Source organism: Macadamia integrifolia, chromosome 6 (genome assembly GCF_013358625.1).
Source record: "Macadamia integrifolia cultivar HAES 741 chromosome 6, SCU_Mint_v3, whole genome shotgun sequence".
Lineage (NCBI taxonomy): Eukaryota > Viridiplantae > Streptophyta > Magnoliopsida > Proteales > Proteaceae > Macadamia > Macadamia integrifolia.
In genome coordinates, this window is record NC_056562.1 from 1,948,744 (window position 1) to 1,975,778 (window position 27,035).

The 27,035-nt window shown below is 37.4% G+C and overlaps 2 pseudogenes; both read right to left on the reverse strand.

The window, feature by feature from the left end:
• The window catches only part of LOC122081612, a 30,213-nt pseudogene extending 5,397 nt beyond the window's left edge, over positions 1–24,816 (reverse strand).
• Positions 24,817–26,557: 1,741 nt separating this feature from the next.
• The window catches only part of LOC122080901, a 43,528-nt pseudogene continuing 43,050 nt past the window's right edge, over positions 26,558–27,035 (reverse strand).

The window sequence follows — 27,035 nt, forward strand, 5'->3', positions numbered from 1 at the left end:
TTCTTGGTGGGAACACCTCACCAATCTCCCAGGCAGGTCTGGTACTTGCTGTATTCTTGGGTGACACAACTTGGGTACTTGTCGTATTCTTGGTGGGAACACCCCACCAATCTCCCAGGCAGATATGGTACTTGTATTCTTGGGTGTCACAACTTTCTCCCTTTCGGCACAGTGTCCCCGCGGTGGCCCCACACATTGTGGGGGTCTACTCTAATACCATTTGTAACGCTCCGACCCCATTAACCTTACACAATATTGTCCAAGATTAATGGGCCTAGGGTGTTACAAATGATATCAGAGCAGACCCTAACAGCATATGGGGCCACAACGGGGCTCCATTAACCTTGCACAATATTGTCCTCTTTAGTTCATGGGCCTCAAGGCTTTAAAATGCATTGTGTCATGTTAAGGAGGCTAGAGATTATTAACTAGCACAATAATCTCTCCCTAGGTGATGTGGGACTAAAGTTTGCATACTCACACCGATCTCCCAAAATCCCTGGTACTTGCCGTATTCTTGGTGGGGACAGCTCACCGATCTCCCAGGCAGGTCTGGTACTTGCCATGTGCTTGGGTGTCACATTCTGGATGATCTTCATTGAATGAAGCAAGATCTGGGGTAGTCCATCAATGATTTTCTTGCTCAGATGCAGTTTCTCTGGGACCAATTTATAGTTTTTTAGCCTATATGGATAACTCCAAGGATGCTTAAAGTTCCATGCTTATTGAGACCATATACATCTTATGTAGTTTATTATGGCTCTCATTGACAGCTTTAAACCTGTTTGTTCCAATTTATTACACCACAAGCCTTTGCCCACTCTGGAAAGTGTCATTCCTAAACTTCTCTCTATAAAAACCAAGCTTTGTTCATTTAAGCTTCAACCCACTTATATTGTTCCTGTCCCTAGTTCTACCAAATACTATCGGTATTAAGGAATGCTATAAGTAATCTCGACGTCCACCAATCAGTAGACCCAGCTCATCTCCAATTCTCAACCACTCAATTCTTTCCTAGTTCTCTCACTACGTGCGACACATGTACAATTATAATCCAATTGTTGTGGTATTTAGGGTTATTCAAACCCCCTTTTCCTCCTTATATAACCATTTGGCCGATAATAGTATCAGAATCTAACCCGACAGAACCCCGTCCATCGTCTCTCAACCTCAAATGAAGAAGGTAGAAGAGATTATGAAAGGAGCCAGATTTTCTCCTCTCAAACTAAAACGAAGAAGAAGGGAGAAGAGATTTGGGAGGAAGGAGTCAGATTTTCTCAAAATAAGACCTTAAATGAAGAAGGAGATTAGGGTTTATCAACCCCTCTTTGCCAAGCATCAATTCTCTGGTTTATCAACTCCTCTTTGCCAAACATTCATTATCTATTTTTCAACAACGAGAAGGATTTCTCTCCAAAGAACATTGACTCCATTTACAGTGTAGGGAGGTCCACAAAGAAAAGGAACTACCAACGAGGTCACATCAGCGAGAAAGGTACCTCCCAAAATAGTAGAAAATATGCATTGACGGCTTTGAAAACTTTTCTGGCTCCATTGGTTTTCTTATATTGGTTTCCACATTTAATTCTGGGTAGGTTATGAAAGACGATGGAGGTAACCTCTTCTCCTTCTTCGTTTCTGCTTCTCCCTCCCTTCTCTCTTCTACCTCTTCGTTTTAGATCAAGAGACGATGGAGAAAAACCCAAACAAATTGGTTTCGTCCAATCGGGATTGTCTTTTGAGGGGTTAAATGGGTTTGAAGACCCTAAACTTCCACCACAGTTGGATCTCTAGTGTATACTTGTCCCGATGAGAATTGGGTAAGAATTTGAGACAAGTCGGATTCCCGTTTAGCGGCACTTCTACTAGATTTTCACAATATACCAGAGTCCAGACTATTGTTGCAGTTGATGCCTCTGAGGAAGTCCCTACTTAGCCTTCTTCCTCTCCTTCCATTTCCCTAGGTGACCTTGATCTATGTTCAAATAGGTTTTATCTAGCTCTGGCTCTTCTCCCTCAACTGCATTTTTCGTCCTCCAAGGGAACACTTCATTGTGGTTTCATGACTCTGCATGTTGTAACCATATGGCTTGTCAATTCTACTATCCTTTATTTTAAGTCATATAGTTCATCTATACCTGACATTCGTACTATTAATGGCTCTAGTGTACATGTTAGTCACGTAGGTCATGGTTTTAATGTTTGTTTATCTACTAATAGTTATTATGTGCAGGATCCAAAGACTAGACAAATGCTTCGGACTAGCTGTAAAGTGGGATGTTTGTTTGAAATTACATCACTTTCCCTTCCCTCCTTAATTCAGTATACTGCCTCTATGACATCCAACTTACCTATGAGCATTTGACATTTTTTACTAAGTAATCTTTCTTTCACTAGGTTATGTAGTTTAATTTCTAGTGATCAGTTAGGTTTGGTTCAAAATAAAACTATTGATTGTCAATTTAAAAAAAAAATTAAAAATAAAAATAAAAGTGACTCATTTCATTATCACATTTTTTATTTAGTTTATTCTTATGTCTGGGGCACAACTCCAAATTATACCATGGGTGATCTCAACATTTTGTGATTTCTGTTGATGATTATTCTTGTTATGTTTGATTTTATTTTATGCACAATCGATATGAGTTACCTCAAATTTATTATAATTTTTGCTATATAATTAAAACTCAATTTTCTTCTAATATGATGATGCCGTAGAATATCGGGTTACTCACTTTCTTATTTTCTTCACAAAAATTTTACTATTTCTTACCGTTCATGTCCTGGTACATCTTAACAAAATGGTTGTACCAAATGTAAATATTGTTATATATATAGGAAGCAGTTCGTGCATTACTTCTTTCCATCTCATGCACTGAATGATTTCGGGGCAGGTGAGGATGTCCTTATAGCTGGCTATTCATATTACTATCTGCATACCCTCATTAGTCATTCATAATCAATCTCCGTTTGAATGCTTAGATGGAACTCATTCTAACTTCTCCTCTTTTAAAGTTTTTTTATGTGTCTGCTTTGCTCTTCTTCAACCTCACAAACACCTAAAATTAGATTCTGGTTCTTTTCTTTTTAATTTCATTGAGTATGGTATTGAACACAAGGGTTATCGATGTTGGGATCCCATTTCTAACCATCTTCACATCTATCATCATGTTACCTTTTGGAAAGCTATTCTCTTCTCTCCATACATTCTCAATTAGTCCATTGACCACTCTCATGACAACTCAACTAAAGGTTTATCTAGTGAGTTCATACTCGTGCCACCATACGTATCTCTGGATTTTAATTTATATAATTTGTCTGACGGTCCTACTAGTGCTCTGCATCTCTTGAGCCATTTCACTCACACTAAGACTCAACCTACTTGTTACTCCAACAGGGTAAAATCACAACTTGTTCATCTTCATGATTATCATTACTTCTTCACTATTCGTTCTTTTTATAAGCCTTAGACCTATCATTAAGCATGTTATAACCTTCTTTGGTAGTAAGCAAAGTTACGACTCATTTTGATGGATCCATAGAGTATTGACAAAGTTATCCTGTACCCTGTTATAGAATTTTGGCTCTGATACCAATAAAGAAAGAAAGAAAGCCACAGAGCTTTCACGAAGCTTTTATTGCACAATTTGTCAAGTCATGAATACACAACTTTAACTAGTTCTCATATGATTCTCAAGAGACTTGTAAAGAAATAAGGAAAAGAAAGACAACTACTTTAACTACTTTACACACATGTTAACTTATAGACATTTACAAACGTTCAAGAAGAAAAAGAAAGAAAGGAAGAAAAGAGATGACAGACTTTGAAGAATTTGAAGAAGAAAAAAAAAAAAAAAAAAGAGGGGTGAGTGAACCACGTTCCTAAATGAACAAATGATACCTTTATTTATAACTAAAGTATTATAACTTCAAATTATTATTCAATCTCATACTTTAATAATATCGTCTTTTGTTTCAAAAAAAGTGTCATCATTGAGTCCATGTGTACTAAAAAATTAGAGTTCGATATTGGAATCAAGAATGACCCATTAATCTTTTCATTGACCATAAATGATAGTGATTCTCTTAAAAAAAAAAGAGATGTCATGAAAGATAAGACGAAATCCATATGTAACAATGTTGTTTAGGAACTCATCCAACAACCTATGGGCTTCAAAGCGGCTGGTATTAAATGATCATTTAATATCAAACCTGACTCGAGGGTAATTTTGAAAGACATAAAACCATATCAGTTGTAAAGAGATTCACAAAAAAAGAAGGCATTGATTATCCATAAGACCACTTCTATGTCTAAGAAGGACTTTCTTAGAATCATATTGAATTTGGTGGCTCATTATGATTTGGAGTTTTACCAAATGGATGTGAAAATTGTATTCTTATATGGAGAATTAGATGAGGAAGCCTATATAAACTAATCTGAGGGATTCAATGAACAAGGAAAATAAAATCTAGTGTGCAGACTTAAGAAATCTAAATATGGACTTAATAAACATTCAAATAACGGTATATCAAGTTTAACTATATTGTTGTTTATTTCAGACTGAACATATTTTATAGGTGTTTGAAACTCAGTGAGAGAAAATTTATATTTCTGATTTTGTATATGGATGATCTAGATTTATTGAGAAATACAAAATTGTATCTCTCTAAGAACTTCGAAATGAAGGATATGGGTTTAGCCTCTTATGTTATGGTCATAGAGATATATCTCGATGAATCTCACCAATTAGTTATGTTTTTATAGAAAACCTATATTAATAAAGTTCTAAAGAGATACAATGGACATTTGTTGGTCAAGTGTTGCTTTTATTATCAAAGGTGACAAATTTATTTTAAGGTTGTGCTTGTAGAATGTCTAAACGAAGGCTCACAAAAAGGCATTTCTTACTATTCTACAGTAAGGGAACCTTATGTGTATAACGTTTTGCACTCGTTTAGAAATACACACATGTATATTGGAAAAATATATGTTTGAAGGTAGTAAGATACCTTCAGGAACTAAAATTTACTTGCTTACCAATTGAAAATCTGATTAGTTGGAAGGGATCAGATATTAAGGCTATGATTATATTTGATGCTTTGATGTAGAAAGTCTAAGATCTAGACATGTTTTTTTACTTGATTATGAGACAGTTTTTTAGAAGTCTAAGAAGCATTCTTGTGTATCTACTTTCACTATGGAAGCAAAGTCCGTGATGTGCTTTGAGGCCATTTTTATGGCAACATGGTTATTATCTTAAGACTTCGGGTTTTCAACATGCGAAGTCACTCGGAATATATTGAGACAATATTGCAGCTGTGTATTACTCCAAGAATGATGAGCATCTCAGTATAATGAAATACATTGGAGTTGAATACAATATTATGAATGTTCTTTAGAAATAAAAATGTATATTGTATATATTATGACCAATATGATGATTACAAATTTGATGACTGAGGCATTAGCCCGCCAAAACTCTACACTAATCTTATTGTAGATATGAGTTTGATTAAGAATTAATATATTTAGTAAATATGACACTCTTTATTGAAATAACCTAGAGGGGGTGAATAGGCTATGCTAATGGAAATTTAAATCTTTTCGAAACTATGGATCCCAAGTATGACTACAAAATATAAAATGTGGAATAAATAAAATTTACAACCACACAAGACCAAGATTTATAGTGGTTCAACTCAACCTAAGTCTAGTCCATTCCCTACAAGATCTTCTTGTAAGGTATTTCACTAGCTCTTCACTTTCAGTACAGTAAGTAGGGAAGAAAACGTTTACACAATCTTTTAAGGATAAGAGTATTCGTACAATCCTCTTTACAGGTTGAGAGACACCTTACACTCTTTTAAGGATAAAAGAATCCTCTACACAAGCCTAAGTATCGTCTAGACTTAATGTAAAACGGAGAAATAAAAGTTGTGGAATAGAAGAAGGTTACCTTTGGTGTGATGTAAATGATATATGCAATAATGAAATTAATGCACCTTTTATAAGTCGTCACTGTGCTTTGACTTTGAACAGTGAAAATGTCAAAGACTTTGAAGGAGACTTGAGCTTTTCCTAGTGATAGAATGATGATCAAATGCTCAAGTAAAGTAGAATGCCTTTTGACTCTTAATACTCTCAAGAATGTGCTCTTATGCTTAGGATTAATAATACTGTAATTAAGAGCATCAGTGGTATTTATAGGAGCGGTTAGGTGGTCATTTTAGGTAGTAAATCAGGGTCTAACAGTCCATCGATCTACCGCCATCGGTAGTCGATCGACCGTTAAGAGCCGTTGAGGCAAAAATATAGCCATTGGAGCTCATCCAAGGCATCAGCCGATCGGGGGTTTCATCTGATCGACAACTTATGGCCTCGGACAATGTCGGTCGATCGGTCACAGCTCTATCCAAATTTTGACAGATTACTATCATATTGACCAGTAGTAAGTGATTCAACCGTAATGTTTTGGTCAGACCTTGGATTGACCCAATCCAAGTTGCGTTGGAATCGTAACTCGATTTTCTAAAATTTTCACGAAGGATCCATCTCCTGATACAAAATTTAAGGTTATCCAAAATGTCCTTAAGTCAGGTAATTGTGGTTATCACGTGATTTCACTAGACCATATTTTTCCTATTATGTTCCATACCACTTAAGGACTTTCAAACTTGGTCAAGGTATGTCCTAAGGTCATTCTAGTATGATGCTATGCAATAAATGGTATATGCATAGTTATTAAATTTGGATTCGAAAATTATTCGGATGAAGAATTATTCAGATTAATTCGTTTCATTAATTCAACGATATGTTCAAAATATCGGTAAAAAAAGCGGAGATAATAAAATTCGAGTTTGAATTTGGATTCTAGAATTATTCGTTTACAAAAATAAAAAGCAGACAAAAAATTCGGATGTTATTTTTAATATTTACAATACTTGTTTCATATTATCTATCAATTATCATATGTACATAGCATAAAAATGATATAAAAATTAAAATTTTAAAATTTAAATATAAAAATATTATATTTAGCTCTTTTTTTTTTTCTAAACTCATTTCCTATTACTTAAATAATTGAATTAGAGAAAGAGAGACCAAGAGGGGGGATCAAGCATAAATTCAACTTGACCCACGTCACCCATCATGTATGTTCACCTTAAAGACTAGAGAGAGAGAGACGACTATAAGACTTAGGCAAACCAAAATGGAGTGAGAGATTTTTTTTTTCCTATAGAAGTGTGAGAGATTACCTCAGAAAAAATAAACTTTATCGGTTTCTATTAAAAAAAGAAGAAAAGTAACATTAGGATAATAAATGCATAATAATCACACACTATTTTTTAAAGGCTTATTGACTTATTCAAGATATAAAAAAAATTACATCAGATAAAATTCAGTTATAATCCGGATAAAATTCAGTTCGGCCGAATTGTTCATGAATTTTAAAAAAGTTTATAAAAGTTGAGAAGTTTTTATTTGATTCTGATCCGGACCGAATTATTCATAAAATTTGGTAAAATTTTGTTCGACCAAATTATTCGCAAATAATTCGGAGGATTTAATAACTAGGAGTATGCGTGCATGTATACATATGGGGTGTGCAAGTTATTGAGAAGAGATTGATCTATCCTAGGAGTCTTCATCTTCACTTGATACTTAAAATCTTCATCTTCACTTGATGTTTGAAATCTTCATTTTCACTTGATGCTTGAAATCTTCATCTTCACTTGATGCTTGAAATCTTCATCTTCACTTGATGCTTGAAATCTTCATCTTCTTGTTTGTTATTCCATGTCTTTGGAATTTATGTCTTGACCAGAAATCTTTGAATACACTTGGCTTTGTGATGTCTTCTTATACGCAAACACTTAACAATTATGGTTAAAGCCACTAATTTGTTTGTTATCACCAAAACATACATATGAATTTGGTCATGTACCCAACAATCTCCCACTTTTTTGGTGATGACAAACAATTTGAAGAAATGACAAAAAAAAAATTTAAATTAAATACAGGCAAGACATGTCATTTCCAAATAAGAATCCACATAAGACAGACATATTTCTCCCCCTTTTGTCAACAGCAAAAAGGTGAGGTGAGTAAGACATGCTAAGCAGTAACATAAAACATGCTCCCCCTACTTATGTGCTAGCGGTAAGATTAGTAAAATACTTAACATCCAAGAGGCATTCATAAATAGCAACACACATCCAGCCTAAAACATAAAATATGTCCAATCACTTAGGATTCCACAAAAGGTGGAATGAAGTGGAGTTCCAACTCACAACACAGAAAATTAAGGATAGAGTTTTCAAACACAACATTCAAACACAAAATATATAGAAAGAGATATATCCATGCTATTCTTCTTCATCCTTGAGTAGCTTCAGGATAGCATCATGCTTGTTCTCTATCTTTTCCAATCGATCAAAGACCTTAGTCCCAAGCTTTTCAATGTCAACAACTGTGATGAAGGCATTCGCGGCGCTACTCCCCTATCCTTCTTCAAGCATACTCGGCTCAGCAGTTGTGCTTCTTAAATCAGCTCCTTACTTTGGGATGAGATGCATCTTTCTTACAGTTGTGACATTTATGTTACACCTGTGCCCTAACCCGGTCTAAATTGAACTATTGTGATAAGTCTCAGACCGAAAGTGAAAAGTACCACCGAGTTTTGGCTCGCGGCAGCCAGTTGCAAAAGGGGGAGAGATGACCCTACTTGTCCATGAATTGCTTGCCAATCCAACTGGAGGGAATTCAAGCCTTCCGATCCCAGACAGTAAGTGACCCGACACTCCACTTAAATCCTGGCACCAACCAAAACTATCGGAAGACCATACTTAACACTTAGGGCAACCACCTATGGGAGGACCAACTAGAGGATAGCAAGCAGTCAAAACACCTAACTATCTTGACCACCGCAAGCAGACCACCGCAAGCACTTGGGCCTGGATCCAATGGGCTTAATCTGGTGACCACTTGTGCTGTCTAATGGGCTTCAATGCTCGTAGGTCTCACCACCCGCATCGTGAATAGCCTTGGATGACCCCACACACTCTCCCACACCTTCCTCATGACTTGTACTTCGTATGAGTCCGAGGAGATGGGCCCACATGTCCTTAATCACAAAATAATCCATTTTGACCGACTAAGGGCCAACCAAATAGACCCTAAGGACACGACTTGGTATAAATAGGAGAGGTGAGTTCATTTCTCACCTCTCACTTGTACAAAACGTGGGAGAGGGAAAGAAGAGGAGAAATAGGAAGAGAAAGGAAGAAGAAGAAGAGGAAGCAAACTCACCCTTGCTCCCGGCTACACGCACCCTTGCCAGAATCCTTGCCAGAGGTAGGTCCTACATCTCTTACCACTCTTTTTCTCTTCATTTTGACCTAACTAAGATGGACAAGAGGTGATCTATGAACCCGGCACCTCCGGGAGCTTGGGCAATGATCATTTCACCTCCCCGATGTGATTGCCGAGCTAGAACCAAGTCCGGTGAGCTCCGGTAACACTTGTGACCAAATGACCACCTAGGGTTTTGATCTTTCGATTGATGTATCTCCTAAAAAACTCCATGAAACAAATCTCGACGATTGGGGCCGAGCCAGAAAGCTCCAGATTCCATAGGTAACTTCTGTGTTTCCATCAGAAACACCCCACCGAAAACACTGGGCCTAGATTCGGTGGCTATTTCCGGTAAGGTCTCTTAGCCTTAGGATCTCTCTACCAGTGCCACCGGATTCACATATGATGAATCAGGTGGATTTCAACCTTATTTTCAATGCCTGAATCCGGTGACCCTGTACTATTCAGGTTGAACAGTGTCTGAATCCTTCGGGGGCAGTCCCTATGGTTTCTCCCTGATGTTCCCGACAAGCAATAACATCCAATTACCTTTGTACCTAGGACAGAGACGTGCACGTACCCCCAGGCCAAAGTGAGTTGAACAACCGGTTTACACACTTGGAACCAAATTGATAGAACACAACTAATGTGAGGAATGATTGAATTTTGTTTTCAAATTGTTTAATTATTTTAGAACTACTCGCATGTGTTAGGATTTTCACATGATTATTTAAATTGCTTAAATGATTATGATGTTCCACAACATGTCATATTATTGTATGATATATTGTTGTTGGAATTGATATGAAATGTATATTGTGAGACAGAATCCGGTATGGACTACATACAAATTGATATGAAATGTATATTGGAATTGATGTTACACTTTGTGGCCGATGGTGATCCCGGTATCGTGTACTCCGGGGTTGCATTCGGAAATAGATATGCTTCGTGGCCGATGGTAACTTCGGTGTTATGTAGTCCATACTCAATTGCTTTGTATGCTAGAATAGGTATATAGTCATGGGTTACACTTTGTGGCCGATGGTATCCCGATATCGTGTACACTGGGACTATACTTGGAAATGGACCCACTTCGTGGCCGATGGTAATCCCAGTGTCGCGTGGTCTATACTAACTGTATCATTATGAGAAGCATGTAGGATATTATGGTTAGGTGATATTCCCCATGCTATATCCCCTTGACAACAAGGGCTAGGGTGTTGGATAACCCAATGGTAGTATGTTCGATGAACCTTTCCGAAATGCCACACCCACAGTACGATGTAATTGTTGTCAGAGGCAAGAACTGGTCCGACCACAGCCGATGGTGATCCCAGTGTCGTGATTTCCAAGAGGAGGTTATCAGGGATTTTTTGGGTGACCAATGGACGAATCCCGGGACCAATAGGCTCTTAATCACGACTAGGGTTTGCATCGTTATGTAGTCGATGTCCGAGTTCTGACCAAGGATACAGCCTAATGTGTCGTAGTAGCACTACCCGACTTAGTTGTATTGTTAGGTGGTTTAATAATCAATGGATTGCATCATTCGCATCATGGACTATGTGTTTAATTTATGTATTCATATCGTCATAGAATATTATATATGTGAATGTTGTGCTTGGTTGTGCATGAACCCCACCCCTCACTGAGCAAGTTAGAAGCTCACCCCATGTATATGTTACTTTTTAGATGATGATGTAGGTATCAAGTTGCCATTGGGTGGCGACTCAATCTCATCGGGGGCCTGACTATAGAAAAGGTGACTGGTGGATGTCAAAAGCCAAAGGGCATGATCAGGATTGTGCCTGTGACTACTGTGCATACGCAGCACCATGAGATGCGCGGCGTATTTTTGATCTTCTGATACCGACTTGGTGATTGTATACTGACGAGCACATTTATGTGCAAAATCTTAGGATATAAGCATGCATTTTTACGTATTTAAAATGGAGCTACATTGGGTTTTACTCTCTTTTTGCAGGTTTTGTATTTTAAAGGCCTTAGGGAATATCAGGTGCCATATCTCTAATTTTACACGTAAAGTGGTCCTGTTTCTTTCCATGGTTGTGAAGAGAATAAAATTTTGAGTAAGATGGATGTGTTGCATTAAAAGTACACATTCGTTTTGGCACCCATACAAGTGATTATTCTTTGTAGGTCAGAAAAAGAATAATGGACCAGAACAAAACCGAGATGCAGGCCCAGCCCTTCTGCAGTTGTCCCAAATGTACAAGAGAATATTCCATATGCCAACAAGGTAGGAGGGACCCACCTTGGGCGTTGGACACACTCTCTTTCCTCCCCTTGTGCGTTAAAGATTTTCTCTCTCCTATTTTTTTGGAGATTTGTTGAAGATCTCCTACTTTCCACTTACTTAAAGCACAAGGGGCATGGATGAAATTTCTAGTTAAATTAGAAGATGTCCAAATCGATCAAAGAAGGAATGAAAAAATCGCCCAAGAGGTTCCGCGTAAGTTTCAAGAAGAGAGAGAAAAAAAATAAAAATAAAAATAAAAGGAAAAAAGGAAGCAAAATCGTTGGAGATTCCCTACTTCCTATTTTCTCTTCTCTCTCTTCCCTCCACCTCATCACAAACGATCCAAGAGGGGTCCACACTTGGACGTTCTCTTGTTCTTTCCCCTATTTTCTCTTCTCTTCTCCCTCCATCTCATCACCCAAATTGTTGGACTCTTTCCCCTATCTCCATTCTCTCCTTTTTTTCTCTTCTTTCCTATTTCCACCTCATCACACGATCCTAAAAGACCAACCTTGGACCTTCCTTCTCTTGTGCTTCTCTCCACTAGTTCTCTCTTCTTCTCCTAGTTTTCATTATGCTCTCTTTTTAGTTTTAGTTTTAGTTCTTTATTTTTGCTTTAAACACTTTTGTAATTTGGTTTCATTAAATTAATGCAAAGTCTTTTATGTTTATTTTTTTATGCAATTCAAGTTATTCAAAGGTGTAGTAATTTTAATTTCTAGTTTTAGGCTTAGTTCTATGTGAACAAGCTGTGGAGCATCTCTTTCAAGTTCAGTTTTTCTCTTCTAGATTTGTTTTCTCCAGGCCTAGCAATTTCAGATTTGGCTCATTCCAAATCTGGTTTTTAGGGCTAGTAGTTTTTCTAATCTCAACCAAGTTTTCAAGTTTGAGTATTGAAGTTCAGGTAAGTAGGCTTCTTCATAAATCTTCTCACCCCCCCCCTCTCATTCCCTCTCTTGCTACCCATTCATTCTTAATTTAGGATTTAAATTTCAATTTTTACTTTGATGTTTTCCCTTTCCCCCAAGGTCCTTGGCTAGATGCATGTGTTGGCTTTGCCCCTCTCTAGCTATAGAACCATCCTTTTATTGCCTTTACTTTTTGTCATTTACTTTTCCTCCCTTCCCCTAAAGCTAAGTAGAGCAGCCCTTGTAAGAGTAACTCTCTAGTCAAGTAGGGAAGCTCATATTATTTATGGTGCATCCCTCGGGCTAAGTAGAGAAACATACTTGTGTGCCTCTCTTTGGCTTTATCCCCTTTATTTACACTTTTATTTACTTTTCAGCACTTGTACTTTCAACTATTTGCTTTTTAATTGCGTGATTTGAGTATTTAAATTCTTAGATGACGAATGGTTAGGGTTAGATGTGAATGGTTAGGTCATTCAATTTTTATTGTAATTTCAATTCCAACTTCCCTAGCTGTGTTGGTTAGGACATTTCTAGATGCATTTGTGTTAGGGCGGTAGTTAAAAGTAGATCACCATAAGTAATCTGTGCACTTTCGCATTACTAGAAAAAGCTTAAAATAAAGTGGTTGCTCTCTTTGTGTTCGACTCGTTAGTTACACTGATCCGTATACTTGCGATTACTTTTAAAATTCAAACATATACTTTTAGACTTATCATGTATAAGTCTTGAATTAATGTAATTTAATAACTTGGTTATTTACATAGGATATCATTAGATGTTCCCCATTTTAGATTATGATTTCGCTATTAAACTCTGATTCCACTACTATTGGTTTGATTCATGTTGTGAGATTGTAAATGTTAACGTACTGCTACCAAAGATCCTAGTAGGTTTATAAGATGGGCACACGTCTTACTCACACCACCGATATTCCTAATGATAAGTTGGGTTTACTGGAATTGAGGTGTGAGAGCTTGATATTATAGTGCGATGCTTTGCCTTAACTCGCAATCTCAACCAAACCATAATTTGGGGATTATGATTTAAATAAAAATCTCAAAGACAACAACTAATAGAAATTTCACAAGTAGCAGACAAGTTTGTGTCAAAGCCGTTTCATTATAATAAAGAACTTGAATACATCGACTTACACCAAATTTTTTTAAAATAAATTACTAAAAGCAGGAAATCTTAACTCGCCTAATTCCTAATTCATAGGAATTCAAATAACAGAAGCAAATGACAAGAAATAAAATGCAACTAAAAACTAGAACATCATAGCTGAAACAAAGCCGAATGTGCCGAAAACATAAAACGGGAAATCCTAAGACTATCGTGACAACATAAGCCACTACTGCTGCTGATTCTACCCTGGGCCTTGAGCTCGGTTCTAACCCTATCCTCCCGGCCTTGGCACTAGAATGGCTAGGTGGAAGACCACTTCCTGTATATGTGCCTCAAGGGAGGCCATCCGGTTGTCCAGAAGGTAGTAGCTCATGTCCACACTCTCCAGACGAGTATCCATCCTCCTCAGTAGGTTGGTGGTGGTATCTAGGCGAGCCCATAGGTCCTAGAATCCCTAGTGCCACGGGATGAGGAGGCTACAGAAGTCCCCATAGTCTAAGGGTTAGGTGGTGGAACCACCCCAGCAGGAGGCACCTGCAAAGCTCTTCACGAGTGGAGCTTGATGCCTTCCTTTTTCCTTAATTGGCCCTAGCTTTCTTTGCTTTGGTGGGGCGTTGAGAGGCCATTGAGAGAAGGTGAGAGAGAGTGAAGAGAATGAAGGGTTTGGGGGAAGAAGATGAGAGATTTGGTAGATCTAGGGTTTGAGAGGTGTTAGGACTAGGGTTTTGGGAGAGGAGAAGTCACAACAGGGTTTTAGAGGGATTTGGAGTTTTAAAGTATGAGGAATGAGGTCCCAAATTGGGTTTTAAAAGCCTAAAAAATGCACCAAACAACGACAGTGATTGACTGGCCAACGATTTTTCCAGGGGCGGTCGATCAGCCAACGATTTTTCCAGGGGTGGTCGATCGGATGATTAGAGCAGGTCGACCGGAGGTTCAGGGGTAGTCAACCGGCTAGCCATAAAATTCCAAAAAATTATTTTTGAAGGGGGTTTTTATCTGGTATGAAATGGAATTTGGACATGGATTTTGGGTTGATGAATATTCCTCATCTTCATCCAAATGGGTTACAAATCCCAAGCTCTTTTCTCAAAGAGAAAAACCTTTCTTCACTTAGGGGTTTAGTGAAAATATATCAATGAGTTGCTTTTCAGTTTCGATGTACTCAAGGATGACATCGTCGTTTTGAATAGTATCTTATAGAAAGTGATGTCAAATGTCAATGTGCTTTGCCCTTGATTGTAAGATGAGATTTTTACTCAATTTTATGGCATTGGTGTTGTCACACATTATTGGACAAGATTCGAACTTCATTCCAAGGTCTTGAAGCATTTGCTTCATCCAAAGAATTTGGGCACAACACTTACCAATCGCAACATATTCGGCTTCAATAGTGGATAAATCCATAGAGTTTTGTTTCTTGCTAAACCAAGAAACAAGGCAAGAGCCAAGAAAGTGACAAGTACCACTGGTACTTTTTCTATCAATATGGCAACTCGCAAAGTCAGCATCTAAAAAACTGACTAAGTCAAAGAGTTGGTTTTTAGGATACCATAATCCTACATCACACGTGCTTTTCAAATATTTAAAAATCCTTTTAACAGCAATGAGGTGTGATTTCTTAGGATTGGCTTGAAAATGGGCACATGCACATATGTTGTACATGATGTTCGGTCTACTTGCCATTAGATATAGAAGGCTCCCAATCATGCCTCTATATCTAGTAACATCCTCAGAAATACCATCTTCATCCTTGGTGAGTTTCAAGGATGTACTCATAGGAGTGCTTGAAGATTTTTTTATTGTTAATGTCAAATTTCTTTAGAAGCTCCTTAGTGTATTTACTTTGGTTTATAAAAATACCATTTTCAAATTATTTTATCTGAAGTCCAAGGAAGAAATTCAATTCTCCCATCATACTCATTTCAAATTCATTGCTTATTTTCTTACTAAAATCAGTACACATGTTCTCATTTGTTGAGCTGAAAAGAATGTCATCCACTTAAATTTGAACAATGAGTATGTCATCTTTCTTATTTTTCACAAATAGTGTAGTATCAATATTCCCCCTTGAGAAGCCACTTTCTATTAGGAACTCAATCTCTCATACCAAGCTCTAAGAGCTTGTTTGAGTCCATAGAGCGCTTTCTCAAGTTTTAAAATGTGGTTTGGAAATTTTGGGTTTAAAAAAGTGGTTTGGAAACTTTAGGTTTTCAAAACCAGGGGGTTGAGTTACATACACCTCTTCTTGAATGTAACCATTTACGAAGGTACTCTTTGCATCCATTTAATATAGCTTGAAATTCTTATGGAATGTAAAGGCTAGTAGCATTCTAATGGATTCTAATCTTGCAAAAGGAGCATATGTTTCATCATAATCTATGCCCTCCTGTTGATTATATCCTTTTGCTATTAATCTGGCTTTGTTCTTTACAATGTTTCCATCTTCATCCGATTTGTTCCGAAAGACCCACTTGGCACAAATAATGGTGTGGTGGTTAGGTTTTGGGACAAGTTCCCAAACCTTGTTTCTTTCAAACTGGTGAAGTTCTTCTTGCATGGCAACAGTCTAGTCACTATCATTCAAGGCTTCTTCTATGTTCTTAGGTTCAATCTTTGAGATAAATGCAGTATGATTGCATATCTTACGAGATTTGGATCTAGTTTGAATTCCTTCATCCAGATCTCCTATTATTTTTTTCTAAGGCATGATTCCTATGGGGAATGATTTCCTTAGGTAGAGTTTCTACTTTTTCAACAACTTTTTCTTTTTCCTTTACTTGAGATTTTTCAAGTGAAATATCATTCACTTTGTCTTTTATCTCTTCAAGAACAGCATCATCATCTTCATCAAGAGGTTTATTCATATCCTTAGGCAAAGATTCATCAAATCTAACATTCATTGATTCTTCAACCATTAATGATCTTTTGTTGAAGACCCTATATGCTTTACTGTTGAGGGAATAACCTAAGAATATTCTTTCATCAGATTTTGCATCAAACTTTCCATAGTGGTCATTAGTGTTTAGGATGAAACACTTACAACCAAATACCTAAAGTAATCTACCCTAGGCAGTTTACCAAAGTACAGCTCATAGGGAGTTTTGGAAAGCATAGGTCTAAGAATGATTCTATTAAGCACATAACAAGCTGTATTTACAGCTTTAGCCCAGAAATACTTAGGCACGGAATGAGCAGTTTCCTATTGTAATCTGTTTTTTCTTTCAACAACCCCATTAGATTAAGGTGTCCTAGAAGCGGAGAAGTTATGGTCAATGCTATACTTGTTGCAATATAAGTCAAATTGATTTATATTATCAAATTCTCCTCCATGATCAGGTTATTGTATATCCTTTTTATTTTGTAATCTTTTGCACAGAGTTATAAATTCATCAAAGGCATCATTTTTATATTTAAGAAAAACGGTTCAAAAGTATCTAGAGTAATCATCAATAATCACAAAAGTATATGTTTTACCATTCAAACTAGATACATTGATAGGGCCAAACAAATCCAGGTGAAGGAGTTCCAAAGGTCTAGGTGAAGAAATAATATTCTTCGACTTATGGGATACCTTGGTTTGTTTGCCGTTCTGACAAGCATCACCAAAATTAGTTTTGCCATATTTGATCTTAAGAAGATTCCTAACAAGATCCTTGGATGTTATGGTTTGGATTACCTTGACATTTACATGTCTAAGTCTTCTATGTCATAATGAGGACTCACTATGGTTAGAAACCAAACAAGCATTAAAAGGACTTGTTTCTTATAACATACTGATGTGTCATATTTTGTCACCAACCCGACACATGATAAGACGGTCCTTGTCAAGCCCTCGCCTCGGCCTCTCACGGATGAGCCCTTGCCTCGTTCCAATCCTGCCAAGTCCTCGCCTCAGACTCTCACAGATGAGCTCTCGCCTTGTCCCAGTCCTACTGAGCCCTCGCCTAGGCCTCTCATGAATGAGCCCTTGCCTCGTCCTAGTCCTTATCGAGCCCGAGCCCCGGCCTCTCACGAATGAACCGCCTTAGCCACCTCAATAGATTCTCTCCTAGATCAACTAAGATCCTTAACTAAATCAGCACCACGACATCACAACTAACTATGTGCCACATCATTGTAGTTGGGAGAGTCATCCACCCAGGTCTTGGCTAGGGATAGTGCGCCAAAGAAAGTGGAACAGCCCTTGAGAGGACTCTCCCCAAGCACTACGAAAGTTGCTTATTGAGACTCCTACACAACTCCTTGAAAGTGGGGATTATTTGGAATATTTCCCCTCTCACTCATGGATTCAGGAGAACATGGAGGAGTGGGAGACAGGAGGAGCATAGGGGGATCAGGCCTTATAAATACAGAAGGTAGGCCCTTGAGAGGAGGGGATCGAAACTTAGGATCACATATACCTGCTGCTTAATTCTGATTGACCTTGACTTTGTCATCGGAGGGTTATCGCACTGGCTAGCTCCAGTGCACCTTTGCTGACTTGTTCATCCTTGCAGGGAGAGTGCAGAGAATTCGTGGTACAACTCAAAGCAACCAAGGGAATCTCCCTCCAGTTAGAATTTACCGCATCACATACAAACATAGATGTTATTCTTCTTAGTTCCTTTCAAAATCAAATCATTATCTACATCCTTAATGTAGCAGTGAGAAACATCAAAATCCAATTTATAACCTATACCACATAGTTGAATAACACTAAGCAGGTTATAATTCAAATTTTTCACAAAATAGACATTAGAAATAGAAATACCTCCTAGTTTTATCTTTCCAATACCAGTAATTTTTCCTCTACTATCATCTCAAAGGAGACCCATCCTCCATCGTAGTCTCGTAGGCTTGAGAATAGATTAATGCTGAATTTTATGTGTTTAGAGCATCCACTATCTATTACCCATTCAGCTTCTATTTTTTTCTGCAAGCATACCTACAACAGAAATTCAGTCATACATTGGTCCCCATAACCTCATGGGTCCGTCACTGTTAATGTAAAATGTCTCTATTGGAACCCAAGTGGTCTTGTAGCCTTTAGGTCTCTAATTTTGTCTTTGGGATGACCTTGGGTTCCTTTGAGTCCTTTGAGATTCATATGACTCATATGATCTTTGAGGTGCATAGGACCTTTGAGATCTGTAAAGTCTTTGGATTGGTATTTCCCTTGAGGTCTATAGGACTCTTGGGGGTAAGATCTATATGTTCAAAATTTCCTTTGTGTACTTTCAACAGAATATCCCTTTTGAGGTTGGGATCATCTATATTTAGGCATAGGTCTTGAGTCCTCTTGAGGTTTATATTGCCTTCTTTAAGGAGTATAGTAATAGGCATGGTTGACCTCGGTTCTTTGTCTCACATTTGAGAGTTGGTGGTCTTTCTTTCCTTAGCATTGCACTGGTTTATGGAGTGACCCGTTTTCTTGCAAAAACCACATTTAACATAAGAGGTGGATGGTTGGTTACCTTGGTCACCCCTTATTGGATTGTCACTTTGCTTTCTTTTCTTTTAGATGGGTTTTGTCCATCATAACACAGTTCTTCCTTTTCATTAGGACCTTTGCATTGGGTTCCAAGAAGGTTGTCAAGGTTTCTTTGCCCTTTGGTAAAGGTGCAAAGAGTGGTGTTCAACTTTGAGTTTTCTTCCTCAAGTTCACTCACCCTGGAGGTGAGAACTTCTTTTTTCAATTTATTTTTATCTAATTCTAAATTTAGATTCTCTTCATACAAATCCTCAAAGGTTTCTTGAAGTTCTTCATTCGAGTCATTTAAGGAAGAGTCAATCTGAGTTTGTTGGCTTACCTTTTGTTCTTCATCTCCAATAGCCATCAAAGCTAGGTTGGCGATTTCTTCTTTGGAGTCACTCTTCTCTTCTTCATCACTTGAATCTCATCTGGCTGCATAAGTCTTCTTCTTTAGTTTGTATGGCATTCAGTTATAAAGTGTCTAGGTTTTCCACATTCAGAGCACACAACCTCCTTTTTGTCAGATGAAGTTTCCTTAGATTTGAGTTTAGTTTTACCTTTTTTCCCATAGGATTTATCACCATAAGACTTGTTCTTGTATGGTATTCTTTCCTTCTTCTTGAGGAACTTGTTGAACTTTCTCGTGAAGAGGGAGATCTCCTTCTCTATGTTGAAATCCTCATCATCATCGTCATCACTTACTTCTTCAACAGTTTGGGAAGACTTTACAACTATAGTCCTTTTCTTGTTTTCTGTAACTTGTTTATCAGCGGATAGTTCCATCTCATGGGTCTGTATAGATCCCAATAGGTAGTCAAGAGAGATCTTTGTTAAGTCCTTGGCTTCTTCTATAGCAGTCTTCTTTGGTCTCCAAGCTGTGGGTAAGGATCTCAAGATTTTTCTTACTTTTTCAGCATTAGTATAGGTCTTACCTAAGCTTTTAAGACTGTTCCTAATATCAGTAAACCATGTAAAAATTTCAAAGATAGTCTCATTTTCTTTCATTGTAAAAGATTCATAATCGAAAACAAGTTGGTTTACCTTTCTCTCCTTTACCTATTATGTACCTTCATATGCAACTAGGAGTATGTCTCAATTTTTCTTAGCCATGTCACATGCTATAACCCGGTTGAACTCTTTTTCGATGAGGACGTATTGAAGGAACATAATGGCCCTGAAGTTGTATTAAACGAGAACTATATCGTCTATAGTCCATTCCTTCTCGTCCTTGGGTACTCTCTTCCCTTCTACTCTTTGGTAATGGTATATGGTCCATTTTCTATGGCCCTTCATACGAGGATGTTATGTCCACATACAAAATTTTTAAATTTGCACTTCCAGAAAAAAAAGATTTATCCATTAAAATAAGAGGGTCTTGAGGCATTCATACCTTCTGGTGGTCCTTGGGATGTGGCCATGGTCTTTGACTCACTTAAGACAAGAAAATCATCTTATAAGATTGAACCCACATTCTGATACCAATTGAAATAACCTAGAGGGGGTAATAGATTATGCTAATAAAAATTTAAATCTTTTCAAAACTATGGATCCCAAGTGTGATTGCAAAATATAAAATACGGAATAAATAAAATTCACAACCACACAAGACCAAGATTTATAGTGGTTCAACTCAATCTGAGTCGAGTCCACTCCCTACAAGATCCTATTATAAGGTATTCCACTAGCTCTTCCCTTTTAGTACAATAGGTGGGAAGAAAAATCTTTACACAATCTTGTAATGATAAGAGAATCCGTACAATCCCCTTTACAGGTAGAGATGCACCTTATAATCTCCTTTAAGGTAGAAAGACACCTTACACTCTTTTAAGGACAAGAGAATCCTCTACACAAGCCTAAGTACAATTTAGACTTAATGTAAAATAGAGAAATAAAAGTAATGGAATAGGAGAGGGTTACCTCTGGTGTGATGCAAATGATATATGCAATAATGAAATGAATGCACATTTTATAATTCTTTATTTAGCTTTGACTTTGAACAGTGAAAATGGAAAGACTTTGATGGAGACTTGAGCTTTTCCTTGTGATAGAATGATGATCAAATGCTTAAGTAAAGTAGAATGTCTTTTGACTCTTAATACTCTAAAAAATGTGCTCTTATGCTTAGGATTAATAATACTTTAATTAAGAGCATCAGTGGTATTTATAGGAGAGGTTAGGTGGTCATTTTAGGCAATTAATCAAGGTTTAACAGTTATATTCTGGGTCCATCGGTCGACCGCCATCAGAAGTTGGCCGACCACCAAGAGCCGTTGAGGAAAAAATATAGCCGTTGGAGCTCATCCAAGTAGGCACCGGTCGACCTCCTGTGGCCTTAGACAGTGTCGGTCGACCACCCACAGCTCTGTCCAGATTTTGACAGATTACTATCATACTGACCAGTAGTCATTGATTTTCTCGTAACTTTTTGGTCAGACCTCGGATTGATCGGATTCAAGTTGCATTGAAATTATGACTGAATCTCCTACAACTTTTGTGAAGGGTCTATCTCCTGATACTAAATTTAAGGTTACCCAAAATGTCCTTGAGTCAGGTCATTGTGGTTATCACGTGATTTCACTAGACCATATTTTTCCTAGTATGTTCCATACCACTTAAGGACTTTCACACTTGGTCAAGGTATGTCCTAAGGTCATTTTGATATGATGTTATGCAATGCATTGTGTGAGTGCATGTATACATATGGGGGGTGTACAAGTTACAGAGAAGAGACTGATCTATCCTAGGAGTCTTCATCTTCACTTGATACTCGAAATCTTCATCTTCACTTGATGCTTGAAATCTCCATCTTCTTGTAGTAATTCCATGTCTTTGAAATTTTTTCCTTGACCAGAAGTCTTCGAATATATTTGGCTTTGTGATGTCTTCTTATGCTAGGCAGCAATAGACAATTATGGTTAAAGCCACTAATTTGTTTGTTATCACCAAAACATACATAGGAGTTTGGGCATGTTCCCAACATTTATCTAGTGGTCATATTATCTGTTGTTTCTGAATGTTTCTTATTTAATCATTATATGTACACATTTTCTCTGATATATGTGAGATATTATGTTGAACCATTTAGTTAAGATTTTTTTAATCCATTACCTAATTATGCACATGTTTGAATGGGGTAGTTGTGTAGTGTTATCGAAGGGAACATGACGTTATATGATGTATAGCCGCCATGATCCTCATTAGTGGTTTTGTTCAAATATGGTATTATGATTGTGTTGACATAAAGTTGATGGGTTTGCATTATAATACTGCAGTGTAATCTAAATTATGTTTGAGACTGTTATTATATGGTACAATGGTTCAACTGAGAGGTTATAAGAATATTTTCTATACCATGTGTGTATTGTCCAAATTGATTAATTAGGTTATGACCAAAATTACAAGTCTCTAATTTTAGAATATGATTCTAAATAGGAAATGCAATCCTTATCTAAGGGAGTAGAGTCATCCTCTATTCAACATACCTTGATGGGAGGCTGCACTACTATTTATATATAGGACTATAGGTCATCCTCCTATCCTAATGTCACTCTCATTATTGGAGTCATCACCAAGAGAGCATGAAGGCGAGGCAGTAAAAAACTAAGAGACCCACCATGCTTATTGCAGTGGAGATCAAGAAACAACAAGTGGGCATCAATTCATCTTAATCAATGGTAAATAGTATGCATCATTCCACTGTTGCATGTTTGTGATTCAAGAATGCATAGGCAATCTTGTTAATAGTTGAATAGGAATTATCTCCTACATCTAGATTCCAAAAACACAAACTTAACAACTACCTTGGTTATCAAGACACCATTTTTAGTTAAGAGGGAAAAAAATGAATCTTTATGTTCAATTAGAGAGGTAAAAGAAAAGGGAAAGATGGCAACAATCAAGGACAAATTCCAACACCTTCCAACTATCAGATCAGAAACTTTATTAAAAGAATTTTTATGATTACTTAAGGTCGTTTAGCTCTAGTACTTTGACAAGCATGGTAGAACATACAGGTTCAGGTTCGGGTTCGGGTTATTGCGTTTCCATCTTTTATGCCCATCTCTGGTTTGATTAGTTGGAGACGTGGGTGGGATGATGGATTCAGATTTCAGAGGATTAACCAGTCTCTGCCATCTCTCTTTCACTCTATGCTCGCCTGACGGGCGGAGAAGCAAGGAGACCCATTAAAGACCGGTTATTAACCGACTGGTAGCCATGGTGCTGGGCATTGTAGACCGATTGTTTATTTGGTCAGTCATAGTCTTGGCCCTCAGCTACATAGAATTGATTTCGGCGCAACTGAAACTGATCTAGACCAACTGATTGGTGCCCTATGTAGAATGCCAAGACTAATCAGTTTAGTAAGTATAATCGGTTCTTATCAGTTTTAATCTGTCCAATACCAACGGTTTATCGGTTCAAATTCAAACCAAATAATCTAATAAATGGTTTACTTTTAAAACCGGACCGATTAGAAAATGGTTTATCAATTCCTCCTCACATCATTGGTCCTCGACAGAGTGAAAAAAGTATATATATCAAATCACTATGTATTGGTTCCATGGGAAAGGGTTATCCTCGTTAAATTCTATTGAGGAAAGGGGCTAGAAATTCAAGGCCTTGAAGTAAACCTGTTTCAACTCAGGTATCTAAAATGAGAGTTCATTCTGCAAGAAATTGTGCCCATCACTTTCAAAGACAGAGAGGCTACCTTCTTCACTCTCATTAAACTGTTCCTTGTAATCAGACACTGAAGCTGTAATCTCTTGAACCGTATCTACAATCACTCCATCCACACCTGCTAGATATTGCAAGTAAACTGCTTGTGGCACATTATTCAATTGGCCATAAGTTAGAAGTGAAAGATTTGCTTCTCTAATATTGTTTATGGCTCCTTGATTCTTTAAGATTGCTTTAACTTCTGAAACAATCCCTTGCAACCCACAAGACAAGCAGAGCTTTAGAGCCTCCTCCAATGAATTCCTTCTCACATCAGTGTAAATTTCAGATCCTCCATCAGTCAGGAAGAATACAGGGTAGTAGATGCTCTGTAACACTCGGATCAACCTTGCTGCATCAGGTTGAAAGGTTGAGAAGATAATAGGTCTCTTCTTGGCATATTCAAAGACCGCTCTTAAGATTACTTGAAGGACATGGATGAGCTCTTTATCTTGATAAACAATGTCATCATCAAATTTCAGCTCAATATTGAAACCCAGTGAAGGATTTACCTTCTGGAATGCCTCTTGCAATGTGCACAAAGCATCATGTTGTTCAACCTTCCAGCTCAAAATCCTCTGATCTCCAGTCCTTCTTAACAGAATTCTACCAGCCTGAATTTTCGATAATATAAGAATCAGATATCAATCTCAGTTTATTGGATAAGTTTTGAGAAAAACCCAGATAGGAGAATGACTTAAAAGGAAAAATCAATTACATTTGCAGGCTCTGTTTGGGGTCCACAGCAGAGGAATTCAGATAAACTTAGATCTGTAATGATTTCATCCTCTGATCTGATAATTCTAACATGTTCATACCACTCCCTCTGTGGCCAATGACAAGAAACTTCGGCCACTTCAAGGAAGTTTGGCCTCCATCATCAACTTGAGAAAACTCACAGGAATAAATTGCTACCATCTTGGCTTTGTCTGGCACTCGATTGAGAGTGCGCAAGTGGGAGACAGACATGAAGGGCTTTGAGAGCCATTGCAGGAAGAGAGAGAGAGAGAGAGACAGAGATTTGTTTGAGCAATGAAGGAGGAGAGAGCGGAGTAGAGTTTAAGGGGGTGAAGAGGAGAAGTAACAGCGAAAAAACAGAATCTTGAAAGGAGAAAATTCGGGTGTTAGATTATGCAGAGGAGGATATTCTGATTATGGATTCGTAGGACACAGTTAAGAGCCAATGCATATTCGATGCAGTAGACATCTTATGTCTTTTCAGTATCTAATAAATAAATAGGGAAACTATTTTGAGTGGTGGTCGATTTAAAATCGCTATCCTAGTAGGAGAGGTTTTAGTTGGAGTATCTTTTTTTTCCCGGGGAATCAGACCACATATATAACAAACCAAATTTCTCTTAAAACTTGTTTGGTTGTTAGGAAAAAATTCAAAATTTTGAATTTGAATTTGAGAAGAGAGAGACACATAAATCAATCATTGCATCATGAAGAAAAATATTCATGATAATGCAATGATTGATTTATTTGTCTATCTCCTCAAACAAAAATTCAAAATTTTTGGAATTTTTTTTTTCTTTTCTCAACAACCAAACAAAGCTGTGTTAGCAATTTGGAATTCTAAACATCCAATAAGACTAAGGAGAAAAATTGACTCGACCCGATGATCCCATTACAACAATCGTAATGGAGTCCGGTTCAGGTTAATTGGCAGGTCCTTGTTTGATCCACCATTTTAAGGCCAGGACTGGATCGATCCTTCCTCTACACCTTGGAACTAGTACCAATTAATCATTGGTCTGGTCTTGATTCTTAAACACCAATCAATTAAGATAAAAAAGAGTAGGCTTTTAGCCCATGTATTTAACTCATACATAACGTAACCTTGTGATAAAATTAGGGGAAAATGAACGTGGGCTTGGCACCAACATCCAGATGCAGAGGGAGCAAAATGATGCATTTGCCCCCACGTGAAATGTGAAAATCCACCCCTTTTGATGCTCACAAGTGCACTGTCATTGACCCCATGCTACGGTGCTGGGGCCATGCAACCTGGCACTGATCCCATGCAATTTAGACTAAGAACTTACATATAAAAGCCCTTGGACTCGATGGCCCATTTTAACATGAGTATACTTGGCAAGCATAAGAGAGAACAAAGAGTGAAAAGCTTCTACCAATCTCAGGGAGAATGATAAGAATTATCAAGTTGCCACAAATTAATTTTCAAATAAACATTGTCAATAATTACATTTAAAGGAGCAATAACGCCACCTGCTTGCGTTCCAAGCCCAAACACATGGGTAAGTGGAGGTAACGCAAGCGAGTAGCATTCTGTCTCCCTTACATTAATCAAGTAAAGCTTTAAAGTAAAGACACAGCCTGATCTCTTAGAAAACCCATGAGCCAAAAAGAAAAGAAAAAAGGAACCTAAATTTGCTGCCCCCAAGTTCTTCATGTCCATAAAGTTATAAAGAGTTTATTTACACTTGCGCAAATATCTGCCATGTGGTTGAATCTGTCTGAAGTTTAACATGTGGTCAATCCAAACCACTTTTTACATATTGACCATATCACCCTTCCACATGGCAAAACAAGGTCTCAATCTAGATATACTCTCTAGTCTTCCCAGTCTATAAAACTGTTGCCTTGCCCTTAATACCTTGTTGAACACTGGTTACAAAGAAGCATTTCTCAAATCAATACCAAACCACTAAAATTTCAACATTTTTGGGCACAAGAGATCCCAATTTCAGTTGAGAACTTGGGCAAGAAAAACTAAATATTAGAAATAATGGTTAGTAATCCAATACAATCCAAAACTTTAAACAAAATCTTTACAACTTTTAAAACAAGCCTGAACCTCGAGTTAAATTAATGGTAAGGTAAGCCTTCATTGAAGCAGTAATGACTAATAGGGTTTTAGTACAAATGTCATTTCTTGGTTTGAGGTTGAATGACCTTAGTAAGTACAGAACAGTCAGGTGGTGTAACGTTCATGTAGTAGTTTTTTATGGTATCTGTAATTTCAAACCCAAATTTCCTATAGAAGTTGATGGCATCCTCATTATTTGTCTGCACGTGCAAGTAAATCTCCTAAATATTTTGTTTGGAGCAGAGATCTGTAACATTATTCAACAGCTTTGTGCCTGCAACAAACCCAATACCATACAATTAAGTTCATCCTGCCAGGAAAATTAAGTAAACATTTTGTCAGTTTCTTTTCTTTTCTTTTTTTTTTTTTTTTTT